The 20,979-nt window shown below is 51.5% G+C and overlaps 1 protein-coding gene across 2 annotated transcripts in view; it reads left to right on the plus strand.

The window, feature by feature from the left end:
• Positions 1-20,979, plus strand: part of ERICH1 (glutamate rich 1) — a 65,848-nt gene that overhangs the window by 32,856 nt on the left and 12,013 nt on the right. The window lies entirely within an intron of this gene.

Consider the following 20,979-nt stretch of genomic DNA (forward strand, 5'->3'; position numbering starts at 1 on the left):
TGCCGTCCGCACGGCCTTTCCCATTCCGTGGGTAATCTCTGAGTGTAACAAAGACAGACTTGAATTCTCTTAGGCCTACTGTTTGTGAGCAGTGGGCCAGTGGCAGCTGTAGGGAAAGGAAGGCGCTTCGTCAAACCAAGTGGGTCCTATCGGACTCCAGGATCCCCCTCCTATGTTTGATTCACACAGGTGCCCTGGTACAGCTTTCGAGAAGAAGAACTTCATGCTCCCGTGCTCCTTCCTACCTCGGACACCTGGCATTTCTGTGTTTGCTCACATGGTGTCGCACGTTGTTCTCAACGGGCCAGTAAACCGCAACCCGTAGCTCTTCCCCGGAAAATGCTAACTGGTTGAGTCACTTCTCTGGTGGGAACACTGTTCAGCTCACCGTCTTGGTGCACCCCCAGGAACGCGGCCCTGTGTGACGTTACATAATGCAGGACCTTACCATGAAAGTCCTCCCGGGCAGTCAGGTAATAAGTACTGTTAGCAGCTCAGTCATTTCCCCAGCACACCGCCTGGCAGGACCCTGGGGACTCAGGTGCCCACTGGTGGAAACATGAGCAGACGCGGAGCCTCCTGCAGACGCCCCAGGCTCGTCCCCCGAGCAGCCTCGTGTCACCCGCAGAGGGAGAGGCGTGCAGTGGCTCCGCGTGCCTGTGTCCTGGGTTGGCCTGAGCCATTGGTCCTGGGGGTGTGGACCCGTCAGAAGTGGTCCAGTGCTGGTGTGGGTGTGGGAGGGGAGCACCCGTCACTCCGTCCCCGGGGTTTGGTGAGTGCTCCCGCTATGCTGCGGGAGGTCGTAAGAAAGCTCTGCACCCACTCTGTGTCAGCACCTCTTTCTCTAACAATATCATCGTGGAATTTCCTTTTTAATGAGGTTAGTTAAAGGCCTGGAGGGTGTTTTTTGTTGTTAGCTTGTTTTAGTAAAGCTGTCATTTCAAACTTTGTTCTTCGCTCACTGTATATCCCCTGATGTTTGTATAAAAATGAAAATTTGTTTTAGCATTCAGTGCTAGAAAATGCTTTGGTTGTTAGGAACCGGTCTGCTGCTTCTTGTTGGACAAGAAACGTTTTACTCAGATACACTCTTTTTGCTTTGGCTGCCAGGGAGCTCAGATCATAGTTTTTTGTTGTCTTCATCCAGTTGCAGTTGGTTTCCTTGATCTCTGTTCTCTGATAGTTACCTCTCCCCACCTCTCAATGCTTGGGCTTTCTTTTTAGATTGAGTCCTTAAGATGTTGATTTTTCTAAGCTACGCCCTACCTGTTTTGGAAGTAAAAAGAGTAAACTGTTCAACCACGAGTTCTCTTAACTAGTAAATGCCTGTTTAATGTTTGTGCTGGCTGCGTGGTCAGGCCCTGGGACCACGAAGACAGCAGACAGGGCCCTGCCTGAGGGGCTCGTCCCCGGGAGACTCGCGCGAGCCCCGAGGTAGAGTAGGTTATCTGACAACAGGCAGCAATGAATGCCGCGGGAGCACAGAGTGACCTTGGGGACATCCGCACGAGTGCGCAGGACTCAGCACGGCAGGCGGGGCACCTGATCCTGTGGAAAGCATGACTTAGGAACGATGGACAGAGGGTAGCAGGACCTCTGGCAAGGAGACGCCAGGTGTGCGGCGTGAGACCCAGCTGTGATGCAGTCAGCCGTGCTCAGCGTCACAGAGGCTGCGCCCGCCCACCAGCGGGGACGGGTGAGCAGGGGATGAGCAGTGCAGGGACTTTGGATGGCGTCCCAGGTGACCTCTGGGGTCTGGACTTGGCACGTCTAGGGCACAGGAAGGGAGAGAGGGCGCCGTGACCTAAGCCGTCGCGGGTGATGGAGGGAAGGTGTTCCCACGGGTAGCAGTCAGATGTGTGACTTTCCTCGAGAGAAGGACCCCCCTCCCCACGTCAGTGCTTCTGACTCTGGAGGACCTGTGGTGAGGACACAGAGACCACGACTGTCGTGAGCATCTCTCCTTCTGGTGGACTTGGCCTGGACCCTGCGGTGCCTCCCACGCGGAGGTGAAGGCACTCTCACGCTGTTGGCACGGCAGAGCTTATCCCCAAGGGCGTCCAGACCCCAGCACGTGCCGGGGACAGGTGCACACGTGCGAGCAGGTCCGCCCCCACACGCCGCCCCTGGAGGTCACTGCGCGGGGAGTGGAGACCAGCCCGGAACAGTGCTGGTGTGAAGCTGCCGTGGGGCGTTCCAGTGACCGGCACGTTTCAAACGCCCCCGAAATTACTGTTTGCACTCTCCCTGTGAGTTTCCCACTGTCTCCGGTGCGCCCTGGCCGGGAGCTCTGTGGGCCTCACTCATCCTTCCGGAAGGAGGGTTTTGTGCTCCGTCGGCCTCCCGGCGTATTAGTCTTACAACTCTCGCCTCTCACATTTGTCGCTGTGGCTCAGTGACGGTTGTCCACGTTGCTTCCTTCGGCCCCACGTTTAGTCAACGCCTTTGAGCCGCTGAACCAAGAATCCAGCTTTTTGTCAGGCAGTGCCAAGCCTCAAGCCCCCCTCGTGTCCTTAGAAACAGAATTGTGGCCGGGTCCGTGGTTTCAGTTCAGCTCCAGCAGGGAGCCCATCAGCCGCTGGTGAGCCCGTAGCTGCAGGTGATCTGGTCGCAGGACGGGTCCTCGTGCATCCACCTCGTTCAGACACGCTTTTCGCGGCCACCGCTGCCTGCACCTGGCCCTCCTCCCTTCTTCCCTGAATTAAATGTTCTCACCAGCTGTCCTCCGCCTGCCCTTGCGTCTCTCCGTGCTCTGCTCTCAGTGGCAAACCCCTGTGCCCCCCTCCTCCCGCTGCTGCCCACCGCAGTGACCCCTGCGGCTTGCCAAACTGTCGTCATCATGACACAAGTTCCCACTGGCCACGGCACAGATTAAGTCCTGGAACCACGACCAGAAAGTGTCCACGTTACACAGAAATGGGAGGCCCGGTCTCTAGGAGGAGGGCCTTTTCTGGGTACTCCTCTCATCTTTATTGCTTTTGTTTTGCTAAAATGAAAGCACTTTGTTTTCTTGCACACAGAAAATACTTACCACAGGAAAGTCACGCATGACAGACGATGCAGAGAGAGGAAGGCAGCACATAAGGCCGCTAGCCAGAGGCTTCGCGTGAGCATCTTCACACGTCCCCCATGCACACGACGCACGCACGCAGTTTACTTGTCTCTCGTGTTGCAGTCCAGAGTTTTCCTTCTCACAGCATATAGATTGTTCATATCGTGTTTTTCAACAGCTGAAATCTGTTGAAATCTGTTTGGTGAAAGCAGGTTTCCAGAAGTTTCCACGCTACTGCAGTTCGCACATGAACGTAAACGCTGCAGTCCGATTTCCTCCTGAATACAGACTCTCACGTAAGAGTAAACATGTTTCCAATTTTCAGGACCTGTTCACAAATTATCTTTCAGAAAGCTGTTCCAGTTCACGGTCCTGAAGGCTGACTAAAGTTCACTTTCTCCCAGAGCCGGGCCTTTTCAGCCGGAACTTTTAGCCCCTTCCCTGGACAGCATGTCCTGCTGGTCGTGTGAGGAGTCCATGCGTCCGGGACGGTCTTCCTGAGCCGCAGAGCTTGGTGGACAGATCTGCCTCTGCAGAAACCGAAACTTTCTTCACGGCCAAGTACACTGCGTGCATGGTTAAAACACAAAGGAACAAAATAGGAAAGGATATTCGCACATTCCACGTCGGTGAAAGTGAATTTCCTAAAAATGTGGCAAGCCGTCACCCTGGTAGAATGAGCAGAACAGAAATGACAACACCCTGAAGAACAAATAAAAACAACTATCTTAATAAACGTATGAAAACACCCTTTTATGGCTCTTTACCTTTGGAATTTTTATGTGAAATGTTTGATCCATCTGAAATATATTTTGTTAGAACAGGTGTAGGTCCACCTCTCTTTTTTTTAAATAGATTTACCCTTTTAAATCCAATACCTTTTCTCGAATTATCTATTAATTTTCCTTAATGGTTTTTTTCAAATCTATGTAAGAGAGCAAATCCCCACCTACCCCTGACCTTGGCTCTGCTCCTCGGGACTCTCTGGACCAGCCCTTCCTTCCCAGCTGCCCCCAGTGGTATTTGGAACTGGACGGGCCTCAAGACGGTTGGGTGGATGGGAGCACCGCACGCCAGCTGAGGGGCAAGCACAGATGGCCGTCCCTGCTCCTCGCCCCTCCCCGGAGCCCCTCCGGTGCCCCAGGACCAGGACCTTGTGAAGGGGGGTCGACTGCAGGAGACTCGGGCTTGGTGAGTGTGGCCCGTGCGGGGGCGGGGCTCGCACTGGACAAATCACCATCTCCACCCATTCTCTTATCATTGTCATGTTTTTCAGAAGAGCTCCATCATCTTGAGAACTCCCCAGGTTTACTGATCTGCAAACTGATCAGTTATTAATTCTTAGGTAACTGCATACATCTCTCTATGACTTTCCCCAATACTGATTGCTGTGTATTTCATGATGGCGTCCACTTTTTTTTAGTTTTGTTTTTTGTTTTTTGTTTTGAGAGGGAGAGGGAGAGAGACTCTCAAGCAGGCTCCCCACTCAGCATGAAGCCTGACACAGGGCTTAATCTCGCGACCCCGAGATGATGATCTGAGCCAAAATCAAGAGACGGATGCTCAACCAACTGAGCCCCCAGGCGCTCCTTTTAGTTATTATAACATATTTTATGAAATTTCTGTAGACCCCAAAGTTTGATGAGGGCTAAAAATCTGGAATCAGGTCATGTCCCTACTTATAATTACAGTGACAACAAGAGAAACGACCTCCGTGAAGTCAATTTGCCTTGATGCGCATCCTGCCGGGCTGGCTCCACTTGTCTAGAATCATGAACAGCTGGGCAGAGCCTTGACCGCAGGCCTGTCTTTCTTCCTCCAGTGGCTGGTGTGGGTGTGTTTCTCCTTCCTCCGTGGACGTGCCTGCCTCGTCCAGCCCTCCGCTCCTCGTCCCTCTGGCTTGGTGCCACAGAGAGGGGGCATGCACCTGGCCAGCGCTCAGTCCTGGCAGCCTTGTCCCAGGAGGGCTCCGGGGCAGCAGGCCCAGGATTCTGAGTACCGGTCATCTCCACCACTCAGGGACCGCCAGGGCATCTGCGCCCATTCAGAGAGCTGTTACACATAAGCCGCACCTGGTTCCTTACCCTGAGACAGGTGGCGAGGTCCCTCCACCACACCAGGCTGTCTGCAGCATCCCCCTCCTGCCCGTGGGGCTACTCTTGCCGTCCCTCTTCCCTGGGCTGATCCCCACTGCCAGCCTAGCCCTTGGATTGTTTCCACAACATAAAGTATACTTAACACCTAAATAATTTATTGTTAGCATATACCCACAAAACTACTTACATCTCTTCACGACAGAATGTATCTGTGTATCGATGGAGCCAGCTTGCTCTAGGTTATGATAACATTTGTATTATATTTTCATTATTATAGTTTTAGTGACTACAACAGTTACAGTCTGTTCCGCGACAACAAACTGCCGTTTAGCTTTCCCGGTCTCGTTTCAGCGACTGAAAATGCTCCCTGGGGTTATCAGGTGTCTTCTGGCATGTTCCCTGCGGCTTGTTGCTTTTTTTTATTATTATTATTATGTTCAGTTAGCGACTGTATAGTACATCATTAGATTTTGATGTAGTGTTCAATGATTCATCATTTGCCTGTAACACCCAGTGCTCATCACATCATGTGCCCTCTTACTACCCATCACCCGGTGACCCCATCCTCCACCCCCCTCCCTTCTGAAACCCTCAGTTTGTTTCCCGGAGTCCAGAGTCTCTCACGGTTCGTCTCCCTCTCTGATTTCCTCCCATTCAGATTTCCCTCCCTTCCCCTGTGGTCCTCTGTGCTGTTTCTTATGTTCCACATATGAGAGAAACCATATGATAATTGTCTTTCTCTGCTTGACTTATTTCACTTAGCATAATCCCCTCCAGTTCCATCCATGTCAGTACAGATGGTGGGTATTCATCCTTTCTGATGGCTGAGTAATATTCCATTGTATATATGGACCACATCTTCTTTATCCATTCGTCTGTTGAAGGGCATCTCGGCTCTTTCCACAGTTTGGCTATTGCGGACATTGCTGCTATGAACATTGGGGAGCATATGGCCCTTCTTTTCACTACATCTGTGTCTTGTGCAATTGCTTGGTTGTAAGGTAGCTCTATTTTTAACGTCTTGAGGAACCTCCATACTGTTTTCCAGAGTGGCTGCACCAGCTTGCATTCCCACCAACAGTGTAGGAGGGTTCCCCTTTCTCCGCATCCTCGCCAACATCTGTCGTTTCCTGACTTGTTAATAGCCATTCTGACTGGTGTGAGGTGGTATCTTAATGTGATTTTAATTTGGATTTCCCTGATGCAGAGTGATGTTGAACATTTTTTCATGTGTCTGTTGGCCATTTGGATGTCTTCTTTGGAGAAATGTCTGTTCATGTCTTCTGCCCATTTTTTTAATTATTTGTTTTTTGGGTGTTGAGTTTGAGAAGTTCTTTATAGATCTTGGCTATCAGCCCTTTATCTGTAGTGTCATTTGCAAATATCTTCTCCCATTCTGTGGGTTGCCTCTTTGTTTTATCCACTGTTTCCTTTGCTGTGCAGAAGCTTTTTATCTTGATGAAGTCCCAAAAGTTCATTTTTGCCCTTGCTTCCCTTGCCTTTGGAGACGTGTCTTGAAAGAAGTTGCTGCAGCTGAGGTCGAAGAGGTTACTACCTGTGTTCTCCTCTAGGATTTTGATGGATTCCTGTCTCACATTGAGGTCTTTCATCCATTTTGAGTCTATTTTTGTGTCTGGTGTCAGAGAATGGTCCAGTTTAATTCTGCATGTCGCTGTCCAATATTCCCAGTATTGAAGAGACTGGATACTCTTCCCCCCCCTCCCCCCCCCCACTGGATACTCTTTTTCCATTGGATATTCTTTCCTGCTTTGTCGAAGATTATTTGACCATAGAGTTGAGGATCCATTTCTGGGCTCTCCATTCTGTTCCATTGATCTATGTGTCTGTTTTTGTGTCGGTACCATACTGTCTTGATGATGACAGCTTTGTAATAGAGCCGGAAGTCCGGAATTGTGATGCCGCCAGCTTTGCTTTTCTTTATCAACATTCCTCTGGCTATGCGGGGTCTTTTCTGGTTCCATACACATTTTAGGATTATTTGTTCCATTTCTTTGAAAAAAGTGGATGGTATTTTGATGGGGATTGCATTGAATGTGTAGACTGCTCTAGGTAGCATTGACATTTTCATAGTATTTGTTCTTCCAATCCATGAGCATGGAACGTTTTTCCATCTCTTTGTGTTTTCCTCCATTTCCTTCATCAGTGTCCTGTGGTTTCTAGAGTACAGATCCTTCACCTCTTTGGTTAGGCTCCTTGCTTTGACTGTCTTCCTGGCTGGGCTGGTTCCCAGTGAGCTTGCAGGAATGTTGGTTTGAGCGTTCCCCTGCAAGAGCTCTTCCTTCTTCAGCCTTCCCCTGGGAAGTCTGACTCCGTGCTTGGTTCACGGCCGTCTCCAAAGCCCACACACGTTTCCCATCACATTACAGGGGCTTCTCACTCTCGTGGTTCCTGTCCCATCTGCCCAGTAACTTTGCCCTTTGCGCTCCCAGGTGGGGTGCAGTGCAGGTTTGAAACCCAGGAGCAGGACCCCGGTCTGCCTGGCGTTCAGCTGGGAGTGCGGCAGGCAAGCCGGGGCCACGTCCCCGGTGGATCCAGCTCAGGACACTGAGCAGGGTCACTTCTCTGGTGAGCCCCGCCCAGTGCGTCAGCACGTGTGCCTGTCGGCCTCTGTGCGGCCCGTTCTCAGCAGCCCTCACCACCCACACGTCTTCCACGGCGCTCCTGAGGTCCCAGACGCTTGGCTCACTGTCCCGCTCACAGACGTCCCTCCTGAGGGCCCCACACCCCCGCCATCCGCAGCTGTGCCCCCTGAGAGGGCTTTCCACAGGCCCTGCTTCCGACCTGGTGCTGAAGGCTTGCTGGGTGTCCCCTCAGCTTCCTCACTGTGACCTGTGACAGCCCGCAGTGTCCTCTAAGATGTGCCCCACGAGACCCCTCCGGCCCAGCCCAGGCGTCATTCCTCGTGTCTGTGCTCTGCCCACCAGTGTCTGCACAGCGTCATCTCTATGTGTGTCGTCTTTCTCTCCCCTCTGGGCTCACTTGCCTGTCTAGTGGGGGGACAGCTCGGACTTGTGTGCCCAGAAATAAGCCCGGCCATACGGTCAATGAATCTTGGACAAAGGGGGCAAGAATATGCAATTGGAAAAAACAGTCTCTTCAACATATAGTGTTGGGATAACTGGACAGCTACATGCAAAACAATGAAACTGGGCCACTTTCTTACCCACACACAAAAACAAACTCAAAATGGATGAAAGACCTAAATGGGAGACCTGAAACCATTAAAATGCTAGGAGAAAACATGGCGGGGGAAGCTCTTTGACATAGTTCTTATGAGTGATTTTTTAGATTTGACACCAAAAGCAGAGTCAGTAAGAGCAAAAAATAAAATGACCAATTGGGACTATATCAAACTAAAAGGTTTTGCACAGTGAAGGAAACAACAAAACAAAAAGGCAGCCTACTGAATGGGAAAAACATTTGCAAAGTATATATCCAATAAGGGGTTAATGTCCCAAATATAAAAAGAATTCTTACAACAGTAGCCAAAAAACAGTCTGATTGAAAAATGGGCAGAAGACATGAACAGACATTTTTCCAAAGAAGACATCCAAATGGCCAACAGACACATGAAAAATTCTCAATATCGCTCGGCATCAGGGAAATCCAAATCAAAATCTCCATGAGATCCCACCTCACACCAGACAGAATGGCTAAAATTAACAAGTCAGGAAACGACAGATGTTGGCGGGGATGCGGAGAAAGGGGAACCCTCCTACCCTGTTGGTGGGAATGCAAGCTGGTGCAGCCACTCTGGAAAACTGTATGGAGGTTCCTTAAACAATTCAAAAAGAGCTACCCTGTGACCCAGCTCTTCCACTTCTGGGCACATAACCCCGGGGAATGGAAACAGGATCTCAAGGACACGCCTGCCTCCCATGTTCATTGTGCGCTGTTGACAGTAGCTGAAACATGGAACAACCATACATGTCCATCAAAGGGTGAATGGACAAAGACCACATCGTGTACATACAACAGAATACGGTTCAGCCATGAGGAAGAAAGAAGTCCTGCATTTGCAACGACGTGGATGGACTTCGAGGGTATTATGCTACATGAAATAAGTCTGAGGGGGAAAGTTGAATCCTGCATTATGTCATATATGTGGAATCTAAACACAGAAGGCAAAGCCCTAGAAACAGAGCATAGGAAAGTGGTTGCTAGTGGTTGGGAGAAATAGGGAGAGGTTGGTAGAGGGTCCAGATTTTCAGCTATACAATGAGTCACGTGTGGGTTGCCCGACGTGTAGAGCTGGGGAGGGATGCCGTGGAGGGAAGGGCTCATGCAGAACCTGCAGTAATCATACTGAGAAGCACCCCCATCCAGAAGGATTCTCATGAAATGCCAAAGTAGCAGCCCCCCCAGTACGTGCCAAAGTGTTGCCGAGGAGGACCCCGACCTCCCTGAGCTGCAGGCCTCAGGGCCGCACGTCGTCGATGGCAGCTGAGCAGACTCTCTGCCGAGCAGGCTCACGCTAGTTCTCAACACACCAGGTCACAGGGCTGGGTCCAAAAGGAGCATCTGTGCGGGGCTCACAGGTTCAGAGCACGGCAGGTGCACAGTCTCCCCTGACTGTGGTCCCCATGCCTGGCTGTGCACCGAGCTTTCGTGACGGAACTCCGTCAGCATCACCAGACAAGAAGGTACGTCACCTGGTGGCGGATGGTGGGAGGTGCCAGGTGAAGTGGAAGAGAAGTGTGCAGGGAGTCTGCATCCACATGATCTGCCAGACTCCTGACCTGTTTGGGCCGCATTTTTCTCTCTGTATAATGAGGGGTTTGAATAGACGGTTTTCTGAATTCTCTCCCAGTTTTAAGGGTGAGTGCATTTAGATTTCCTTGAACTAATTGTCCTATAAAGTGACAATGGGTAGAGAAGATTCATGAAAATAATTCTGACGCAGCATCTCTGACCTGTCCTCTGTCCCACAGCGAGTCAGCGACGCGCACCACAGGCTCACGGGCCAGTGAGGGGGTGGGGCACGCAAACACGATGCCGATGGTGAGGGGCAGGCTGTTCAGCAGACCGGGTGTTCCCAAGAGCACGGAGGCCGAGATGGGATAGGGGCTGAGCCCAGTGGGGCCGCCCTTCATTCGGCCCACGGTCACCGCAGACAGGTGGCGGCCCACAGTCACTGCAGACAGGCGGCAGCCCACGTCCGAGGCTGCTTTCTCCATCTCGTCCCCATAGCCTAGCCCGACCACGCCCCGAAGATGGCTGGTGATACCAAGAGCATCTTGCGGTGCTTTCCGACGGCATCAGGGAAGTGACGGTGCACAGACCACGTTCTCCCAGGTGTGGCTGGCGGGACCCTCCAGAAAGGCACTCTGTGACTCCACGTAACCCATTCTCCCATCATCACATGGACACAGATATGGTTCCCGGTGACCCATGGTTTCACATGGGATTTCACAAATTCTTCTCCAGGGCAATTTGCTCCTTCTTGTAAATTATCCGAGAAATAGGAATGAAAAATAGTGTGAACATGGGACAGGGGTGTGGTTCCTGCCACCATTGACTGTAGACACAGTATAAAAATGGTAATGTGGAATCAAGGACTTTGCTAAGCCTCTGCCATCGCCTGAAATAATAAGGTAGTACCAGAACCCTGTGAATTCTGCACAGAAATCTCACCGCATTCCCAAACTCAGTCCCATTCTGAATCTCCGCGTCTTCAGAGCCTCTCAAGAACACGAGTTTGCCCAAAACCAGTCATTGTGAAGTAGCAGGTGTCCACGAATGAGCCAGATGTTGGCAAGGATGTGGAGAAAGGGGAGCCCTCCTACACTGTTGGTGCAGTGGTGGGTCTCTACTTCCGGCCGGCAGACCTCATGAAGGAGGCCTCACGCCCGGTGTCCTCCAGGCCATTCTCATCTCTGGCGGCATCTCTGAGAGCTTCCCAAAGCCACCAGGGTCCCAGCCATCCAGGACCCTACATGAACTCACTGGTAACCCAAGGAACCCCCGTTAGGAAACAGTCAAGGAACCTGGATCTCCTCTAGATTCACCCCAATCAGTCTGATAGGGAGAGAGAAGCCCCACATAAGAGGGTGCCTTTTTGGTTGTGTGAATACCACAGAGTAACTCTGAGGATCCCGAGATCTAAGTGGACCGCATGTCGCTATACTTCCGGCCCCAAAAGACAGTTGATGCCTATTTGTGGACAAGAGAAATAAGCATCGTTTGCTGTGAACTTCAGAGCACGAGGAGCTCTGCACAGTGTCCTTATTTTCTGTAGCTGGCTGGATCTGAAATGCAAGCTCTTCATTGAGAACCTAGTATGTCAAACATTGGAGAAACAGAAGTGGCTGAAACGTAGCCCTTAGAGCTCGCAGGTGAGTAATAAAGCCGGTAACAGGTCTTCTCCTCCCGTGCTGCGCATTTCTAGTGGAAGGAGAACCCTGGGGACGAAGGAAGCTGGCAGGTCTGAGCTGGGCTTGGCAGTAAGCGAAGGCGGCTCATAAACAAGAGGAACAATTTAGTTTTAGGCACAGAGAATGAAGAATCATGAGAAGGTCTAGTATGTTCATGTGAAAAGTGTTGTAAAGTTTAGGTCAGATTTATCATTTCACCATATTTTTACAAATTATTCTACATTACTAGGAGTTCTGCATGTAACCCAGCCAAACAGCTGCGTTCTGTTCTGCTTATAAAAGTAGTTACATTCGTTTGTGTGTAGGCATTGCCCAAGGGACATACATGGTCTATAGGTTGTTCTGAAATGTTAACACTTAAAATAAATGGACCTTTATATTGACTGTGTTGCCTACATATCAGATCTAATTACTAACACACGTTACTGTTTTTCAAAAGAAATGTTGAACCATGTCTGGGTCTGTATTGACTGCAGTTTTCAAGCTAAGTTGCATCAAGATGTTATCCTTAGGACACAAATAGGGGAAATAGTCGCTAAGCCCCGCGGCCGTGCGGGATGTCACGGGACCGCAGAAGGGCGGGGCAGCTGCTCGTAACCCTGGGAGCAGACTTGGCACGCTCGGTGTCTGGTTACCAGTTGGCCTGTCTGGAAGCTGCTGTGAAGCCCGTCCTACCTGCAGAGAACGGATTCACACAAGGAAAATCTGAGCTCTGACGCCCTAAACAACTATGCAGATGGGTGTTAAGGGGCCGCCGGGGCCGCCGGGGCTGCAGGTCTGGTGGACACGGATGGACCGTGCACCGTGTGTGAGGCTGCCTCCACCACACAGGTCGGGGCCACGTCAGGAGAGGGTTGGTGTGTCCACCCTGGCCGTCACACCCTCCCTGTTCCTTGCTCACGTCTTTCCTGGAGGTGAGAGGCGAGAGGCGGGTGCCCGGCGTCCCCACATCTCCAGCTCAGGGGGTCTGGGACACGGACGCACCTGCCCAGCATACAGCCTGCCCGCTCGGCCTGCGACTTCCCTCCTCGTCCCTGGTCTGTCTTGTTCTTGGAGGACATGTTTACTCCATGCAAACCTTCTGTAGCTCGGTATTTATTGAATAACTTCTGTGTCTCTTCCTTACTTACGCTGTCTTAATTACTTTCCTGATTGCCCTTTCTTTAACTTTTTTTATTTATTGCCCATAATTTAACTTTAATGAGTTTCATGGTTTTAACATTTTATCTAAGGGATTTGGGATTTTATTGCCATATATTAAACCATTTATTTTATTAATTCAAAACTTTCACCATTTATTGGTCATTTTATTGAAAATTATCACAGAGAATTATTCTAAATATGAATTGTTTTGAGAAGTCCATATCCGAGTGTTTTTGTGGGCGAGGCACCACCTAATTATCCTTCCACTAAATGCCTGTTTCTCAGTTTTCAAGACTAAAGTTTCATTTTCCAAAGACAGAGAACTCAAGCCTATTCAGAACTAACTAGAGAACTGGGAGATGATTTCAGTATCAAAACCTGTTTCAGAAAAGAAGGCAGGAAGTAATGAGGCTGAAGATTATTAGGTCGTGTATGTTGACCACGTATTTGTTATGTTCTTGTGAAGTAGATATTTAGTGTGGCAACAGATCAGAACATTTTATCAGAACAAAGTGATCTGATTGCCATCAGGCAGACAGACTTACAATCATGAGGAATTTATTATCTAGATGGTAGTATTTTGTTTTTGTTTTTGAGAGGATGAGTCAGAGAGAGAGAGAAAGGGAGAGGGAACGGAGAGGATCTCAAGCAGACTCCCCGCTCAGCACGGAGCCCAGCACGGAGCTCGATCCCATGAGATCACGACTGGAGCCGAAACCCAAGAGTCTGACACTAACTGACTGAGCCACCCAGGCGCCCCCAGATTGTAGGGTTTGAAGCCTGGTGCCCTTTGTATGACATGAGGGTCCCGTGCGTTCTTTGGATGTTATTTGGGATTAAAAGCTAAATTATAGCTTGGAACTGAAGCGAAGCCCAGGCAGACCTCTTCCCTGTGGCCAGCCGTCGTGCTGCTTCCCCTTCTTGCTCTCTTTGGAAATTTCCGCTCTAGATATCCAGAACCAATTAAAAAAAAGAGTGAGCAAATCCATTTTTTAAAGTTACAGGGAACTCTTAAAGTCCCCTCTGCCCAGTATGCAGGCTGGGCTGCAGACGGGCCCCTGCCTGGCTCTCCCGTGTCCCTGTCCCCTCAGTCTCGGGGTGGGGAGGGCAGTCCCGAGAGCCAGGCAACCACATCCTGACGAAACCCGCACCCCATTTTCACTTTGCCGAATGTGTGCAGTCGGCACCGGTCACTGGCCAATACTGTCCTGAATTTGAGGCAAACAGACTACGGAAGTAACACGAGGGGCGCCTGGGCGGCTCAGTCGGTGAAGCATCTGCCTTCGGCTCGGGTCATGATCTCAGGGTCCTGGGATCGAGCCCCGCATCGGGCTCCCTGCTCAGTGGGGGGTCTGCTTCTCCCTCTCCCTCTGTCGCTCTCTCTCAAATAAAAAGTCTTTGAAAACGAAAGTAGTTTGAAGCACCTCATATCTTCATATTTTAACAGCCTGCCATGTGTATGGTTTAGATCAACACTAACTGTAAGCTTACTACTTTGCATTTAGCCTCTAGAGGACACTGAGAGCCAAAGGGTAATTATCAAATGCATCTGTAGCCTTAGCTTTGCATCTAGAATAAAACTCACATTTCCTTTAAAAGACTTAGCTTTTTTTTAATGCAACATGGTACAGCTGTGAGAATTGGAATAAGCTGGAGACTATGGCTATTTTGGGTATCTAACTGTTTCTACTATAGCAGTTCATCAGAATGTGGGTGCCAAATAGTAGCTGAGAGAACTTTGACAAATTGTGATTATTTTTAAAGTTAGCGTGTCTGAAAGGTATGTTTTGGGGATGGTAGCTTTTCAAAATTAGTGTGCTTCTCAGATTTATAAATCGTCAGACCACTGGCTCCCTAATATAAATGTTGCCATAGCTCTCACTGTGTATGAGGGTTTGAAGAAGGCAAGATTGCAGGTGTGTAGTGGGCCAGTGGAGACGGAATGTTCTGGAGTCAGTGGAGGAGGGCCTGTTTGGACAAAGTCCCTCCGAGGAGCGGCAACCCAGCTTCTCTGGTGAGATGCAAGGTCAGGTTAGCAGAAGTCACAGAAAATTAGCACTTAAGGTCCTTCTCATTGTAGAAGTGCCTTGTTTTCAAAGGGCAGGGAGCTTGCAGAATGAAGGGAGAGCTCCAGGTCGGAGTCCTTTCGGCTGGTCCTGCCCGGCGCCTCCCGGGGCCGAACCCCGCGAGCGCACTGCGGCCCCAGACTGAGCCCAGGGACCGCGCACGTGCCAGGCTGTCGGGGGCGCTGCTCTTCCCGGCGGGGAGGCTGGAACCCGTAGGCCGCCCTGGGGGCGGGGGGGCGGGCTCGCGCAGATGTGGCCTCCGCCCTGCGGGGCTGGTGCGGGCCCCCTGGATGGCGCTCGGGCGGGCGCCCCGCACCGGACCGGGACCGCACCCGCGCAGCAGGTGCCGCGGGCCAGGCGGAGGCCCGCGGGGCCTCGGCCCCACGCCGCGCCCCGGCCCGCGACGGCGCAGCGCCTGCCGGCTCGGCGTTCACCCGCCTCGGCGTCCCGTGCGGACAGTGGGCGGCGCCAGGCCCTGGCGGTGGCCCTCCCGGTGCGAGCCCTTCCCGTTGGCGGGCTGGGGACAGCCGTGGAGGCGGGGCGGGGGCGCCTGCGCGGGGGCCGCGTGCCGGGGCTGGGGGCGCGGGGGCACACGCGGGCCGCGGCGCCCGCGGGCGAGGCGGCGAGTGGGGTCCGTGCGCCCGGAGCAAGCGGGCCGGGCGCGCGGGGTCGCGGCGGACCTGCCGGTCAGGCGCGGTAAAGCGGGAGCTGGCCGCCGGCGCACGGGTCTCCTCTCTCTCCGCCTGCCTCGCACCTCCGCGTGTCCGTGTGTCCGTCCCTCCAGCCCACACAGCAGGTGCTCACAGGCTCGCAGTGGAGACAGGCCGCCCTGTGGGGTTGCTGCCCGGGGACAGAGACGCAGAGACTGAGACAGAGACAGACTGCGACAGAGATGGACACAAACAGAAGACAGAGACAGAGAGACAGAGATGGAGAGAGAGACACCGACGGAGACAGAGACAGAGGGACATAGAGGCACAGAGAGACGGAGGGAGAGGTGGAGAGAAACAGAGACAGAGAGAGGCTAAGAGAGACAAAGACACAGGGACAGAGGCTGAGAGACAAAGACACAGACAGAGAAACAGAGACAGAGAGATAGAGATAGAGACACAGAGAGAATGAGGGAGACACAGACGGAGGCAGAGACAGACTGAGAGAGACAGAGACAGACTGAAACCGAGAGACAGACAGGGACACAGACACAGAGAGAGAGACAGAGACATACAGAGACACAGAGACAGAGACAGAGATGGAGAGAGAGACACCGACGGAGACAGAGACAGAGGGACATAGAGGCACAGAGAGACGGAGGGAGAGGTGGAGAGAAGTAGAGACAGAGAGAGGCTAAGAGAGACAAAGACACAGGGACAGAGGCTGAGAGACAAAGACACAGACAGAGAAACAGAGACAGAGAGATAGAGATAGAGACACAGAGAGAATGAGGGAGACACAGACGGAGGCAGAGACAGACTGAGAGAGACAGAGACAGACTGAAACCGAGAGACAGACAGGGACACAGACACAGAGAGAGAGACAGAGACATACAGAGACGCAGAGACAGAGACAGAGAGACAGAGATGGAGAGAGAGACACCGACGGAGACAGAGACAGAGGGACATAGAGGCACAGAGAGACGGAGGGAGAGGTGGAGAGAAACAGAGACAGAGAGATGGAGACAGAGAGACAGAGAGAGGCTAAGAGAGACAAAGACAGAGACAGAGGCTGAGAGACAAAGACACAGACAGAGAAACAGAGACAGAGAGATAGAGATAGAGACACAGAGAGAATGAGGGAGACACAGACTGAGACAGAGACAGACTGAGAGAGACAGAGACAGACTGAAACCGAGAGACAGACAGGGACACAGACACAGAGAGAGAGACAGAGACATACAGAGACACAGAGACAGAGACAGAGAGACAGAGATGGAGAGAGAGACACCGACGGAGACAGAGACAGAGGGACATAGAGGCACAGAGAGACGGAGGGAGAGGTGGAGAGAAACAGAGACAGAGAGATGGAGACACAGAGACAGAGAGAGGCTAAGAGAGACAAAGACACAGGGACAGAGGCTGAGAGACAAAGACACAGACAGAGAAACAGAGACAGAGAGATAGAGATAGAGACACAGAGAGAATGAGGGAGACACAGACTGAGACAGAGACAGACTGAGAGAGACAGAGACAGACTGAAACCGAGAGACAGACAGGGACACAGACACAGAGAGAGAGACAGAGACATACAGAGACGCAGAGACTGAGACAGAGACAGACTGCGACAGAGATGGACACAAACAGAAGACAGAGACAGAGAGACAGAGATGGAGAGAGAGACACCGACGGAGACAGAGACAGAGGGACATAGAGACACAGAGAGACGGAGGGACAGGTGGAGAGAAGTAGAGACAGAGAGATGGAGACAGAGAGACAGAGATGGGGAGAGAGACACAGACGGAGACAGAGACAGAGGGACATAGAGACACAGAGAGACGGAGGGAGAGGTGGAGACAGAGAGACAGAGATGGAGAGAGAGACACAGACGGAGACAGAGACAGAGGGACATAGAGACACAGAGAGACGGAGGGAGAGGTGGAGAGAAACAGAGACAGAGAGATGGAGACACAGAGACAGAGATGGAGAGAGAGACACCGACGGAGACAGTCAGAGGGACATAGAGACACAGAGAGACCGAGGGAGAGGTGGAGAGAAGTAGAGACAGAGAGATGGAGACAGAGAGACAGAGAGAGGCTAAGAGAGACAAAGACACAGGGACAGAGGCTGAGAGACAAAGACATAGACAGAGAAACAGAGACAGAGAGATAGAGATAGAGATAGAGACACAGAATGAGAGAGACACAGACTGAGACAGAGACAGACTGAGAGAGACAGAGACAGACTGAAACCGAGAGACAGACAGGGACACAGACACAGAGAGAGAGACAGAGACATACAGAGACGCAGAGACTGAGACAGAGACAGACTGCGACAGAGATGGACACAAACAGAAGACAGAGACAGAGAGACAGAGATGGAGAGAGAGACACCGATGGAGACAGAGACAGAGGGACATAGAGGCACAGAGAGACGGAGGGAGAGGTGGAGAGAAACAGAGACAGAGAGATGGAGACACAGAGACAGAGAGAGGCTAAGAGAGACAAAGACACAGGGACAGAGGCTGAGAGACAAAGACACAGACAGAGAAACAGAGACAGAGAGATAGAGATAGAGACACAGAGAGAATGAGGGAGACACAGACTGAGACAGAGACAGACTGAGAGAGACAGAGACAGACTGAAACCGAGAGACAGACAGGGACACAGACACAGAGAGAGAGACAGAGACATACAGAGACGCAGAGACTGAGACAGAGACAGACTGCGACAGAGATGGACACAAACAGAAGACAGAGACAGAGAGACAGAGATGGAGAGAGAGACACCGACGGAGACAGAGACAGAGGGACATAGAGACACAGAGAGACGGAGGGACAGGTGGAGAGAAGTAGAGACAGAGAGATGGAGACAGAGAGACAGAGATGGGGAGAGAGACACAGACGGAGACAGAGACAGAGGGACATAGAGACACAGAGAGACGGAGGGAGAGGTGGAGACAGAGAGACAGAGATGGAGAGAGAGACACAGACGGAGACAGAGACAGAGGGACATAGAGACACAGAGAGACGGAGGGAGAGGTGGAGAGAAGTAGAGACAGAGAGATGGAGACAGAGAGACAGAGAGAGGCTAAGAGAGACAAAGACACAGGGACAGAGGCTGAGAGACAAAGACATAGACAGAGAAACAGAGACAGAGAGATAGAGATAGAGATAGAGACACAGAATGAGAGAGACACAGACTGAGACAGAGACAGACTGAGAGAGACAGAGACAGACTGAAACCGAGAGACAGACAGGGACACAGACACAGAGAGAGAGACAGAGACATACAGAGACGCAGAGACAGAGACAGAGATGGAGAGAGAGACACCGACGGAGACAGAGACAGAGGGACATAGAGACACAGAGAGACGGAGGGACAGGTGGAGAGAAGTAGAGACAGAGAGATGGAGACAGAGAGACAGAGATGGGGAGAGAGACACAGACGGAGACAGAGACAGAGGGACATAGAGACACAGAGAGATGGAGGGAGAGGTGGAGACAGAGAGACAGAGATGGAGAGAGAGACACAGACGGAGACAGAGACAGAGGGACATAGAGACACAGAGAGACAGAGGGAGAGGTGGAGAGAAGTAGAGACAGAGAGATGGAGACAGAGAGACAGAGAGAGGCTAAGAGAGACAAAGACAGAGAGACAGAGAGAGGCTAAGAGAGACAAAGACACAGAGACAGAGGCTGAGAGACAAAGACAGAGACAGAAACAGAGACAGAGAGATAGAGATAGAGATAGAGACACAGAATGAGAGAGACACAGACTGAGACAGAGACAGACTGAGAGAGACAGAGACAGACTGAAACCGAGAGACAGACAGGGACACAGACACAGAGAGAGAGACAGAGACATACAGAGACACAGAGACAGAGACAGAGATGGAGAGAGAGACACCGACGGAGACAGAGACAGAGGGACATAGAGACACAGAGAGACGGAGGGACAGGTGGAGAGAAGTAGAGACAGAGAGATGGAGACAGAGAGACAGAGATGGGGAGAGAGACACCGACGGAGACAGAGACAGAGGGACATAGAGGCACAGAGAGACGGAGGGAGAGGTGGAGAGAAACAGAGACAGAGAGATGGAGACACAGAGACAGAGATGGAGAGAGAGACACCGACGGAGACAGTCAGAGGGACATAGAGACACAGAGAGACCGAGGGAGAGGTGGAGAGAAGTAGAGACAGAGAGATGGAGACAGAGAGACAGAGAGAGGCTAAGAGAGACAAAGACAGAGAGACAGAGAGAGGCTAAGAGAGACAAAGACACAGAGACAGAGGCTGAGAGACAAAGACAGAGACAGAAACAGAGACAGAGAGATAGAGATAGAGATAGAGACACAGAATGAGAGAGACACAGACTGAGACAGAGACAGACTGAGAGAGACAGAGACAGACTGAAACCGAGAGACAGACAGGGACACAGACACAGAGAGAGAGACAGAGACATACAGAGACACAGAGACAGAGACAGAGATGGAGAGAGAGACACCGACGGAGACAGAGACAGAGGGACATAGAGACACAGAGAGACGGAGGGACAGGTGGAGAGAAGTAGAGACAGAGAGATGGAGACAGAGAGACAGAGATGGGGAGAGAGACACAGACGGAGACAGAGACAGAGGGACATAGAGACACAGAGAGATGGAGGGAGAGGTGGAGACAGAGAGACAGAGATGGAGAGAGAGACACAGACGGAGACAGAGACAGAGGGACATAGAGACACAGAGAGACAGAGGGAGAGGTGGAGAGAAGTAGAGACAGAGAGATGGAGACAGAGAGACAGAGAGAGGCTAAGAGAGACAAAGACAGAGACAGAGGCTGAGAGACAAAGACACAGACAGAGAAACAGAGACAGAGAGATAGAGATAGAGACACAGAGAGAATGAGGAAGACACAGACGGAGGCAGAGACAGACTGAGAGAGACAGAGACAGACTGAAACCGAGAGACAGACAGGGACACAGACACAGAGAGAGAGACAGAGACATACAGAGACACAGAGACAGAGACGGAGAGACACAGAGATGGAGAGAGAGACACAGAGACAGAGGGACATAGAGACACAGAGAGACAGAGGGAGAGGTGGAGAGAAGTAGAGACAGAGAGATGGAGACAGAGACACAGAGAGAGGCTAAGAGAGACAAAGACACAGAGACAGAGGCTGAGAGACAAAGACAGAGACAGAAACAGAGACAGAGAGATAGAGATAGAGACACAGAGAATGAGAGAGACACTGAGAGAGACAGATACAGACTGAGACTGAGAGACAGACAGGGACACAGACACAGAAAGAGAGACAGAGACATATAGAGACTAAGAGAGAGACAGAGACATACAGAGACACAGAGACTGAGACAGAGACAGACTGCGACAGAGATGGACACAAACAGAAGACAGAGACACAGAGACGGAGACGGAGAGACACAGAGATGGAGAGAGAGACACAGAGACAGAGACAGAGGGACATAGAGACACAGAGAGACAGAGAGAGAGGTGGAGAGAAATAGAGACAGAGAGATGGAGACAGAGAGACAGAGAGAGGCTAAGAGAGACAAAGACAC

This window comes from Mirounga angustirostris, unplaced genomic scaffold (assembly GCF_029215605.1).
Source record: "Mirounga angustirostris isolate CCGP_5_RB_7025 unplaced genomic scaffold, mMirAng1.0.hap1 SCAF_2, whole genome shotgun sequence".
Classification (NCBI taxonomy): Eukaryota; Metazoa; Chordata; class Mammalia; order Carnivora; family Phocidae; genus Mirounga; species Mirounga angustirostris.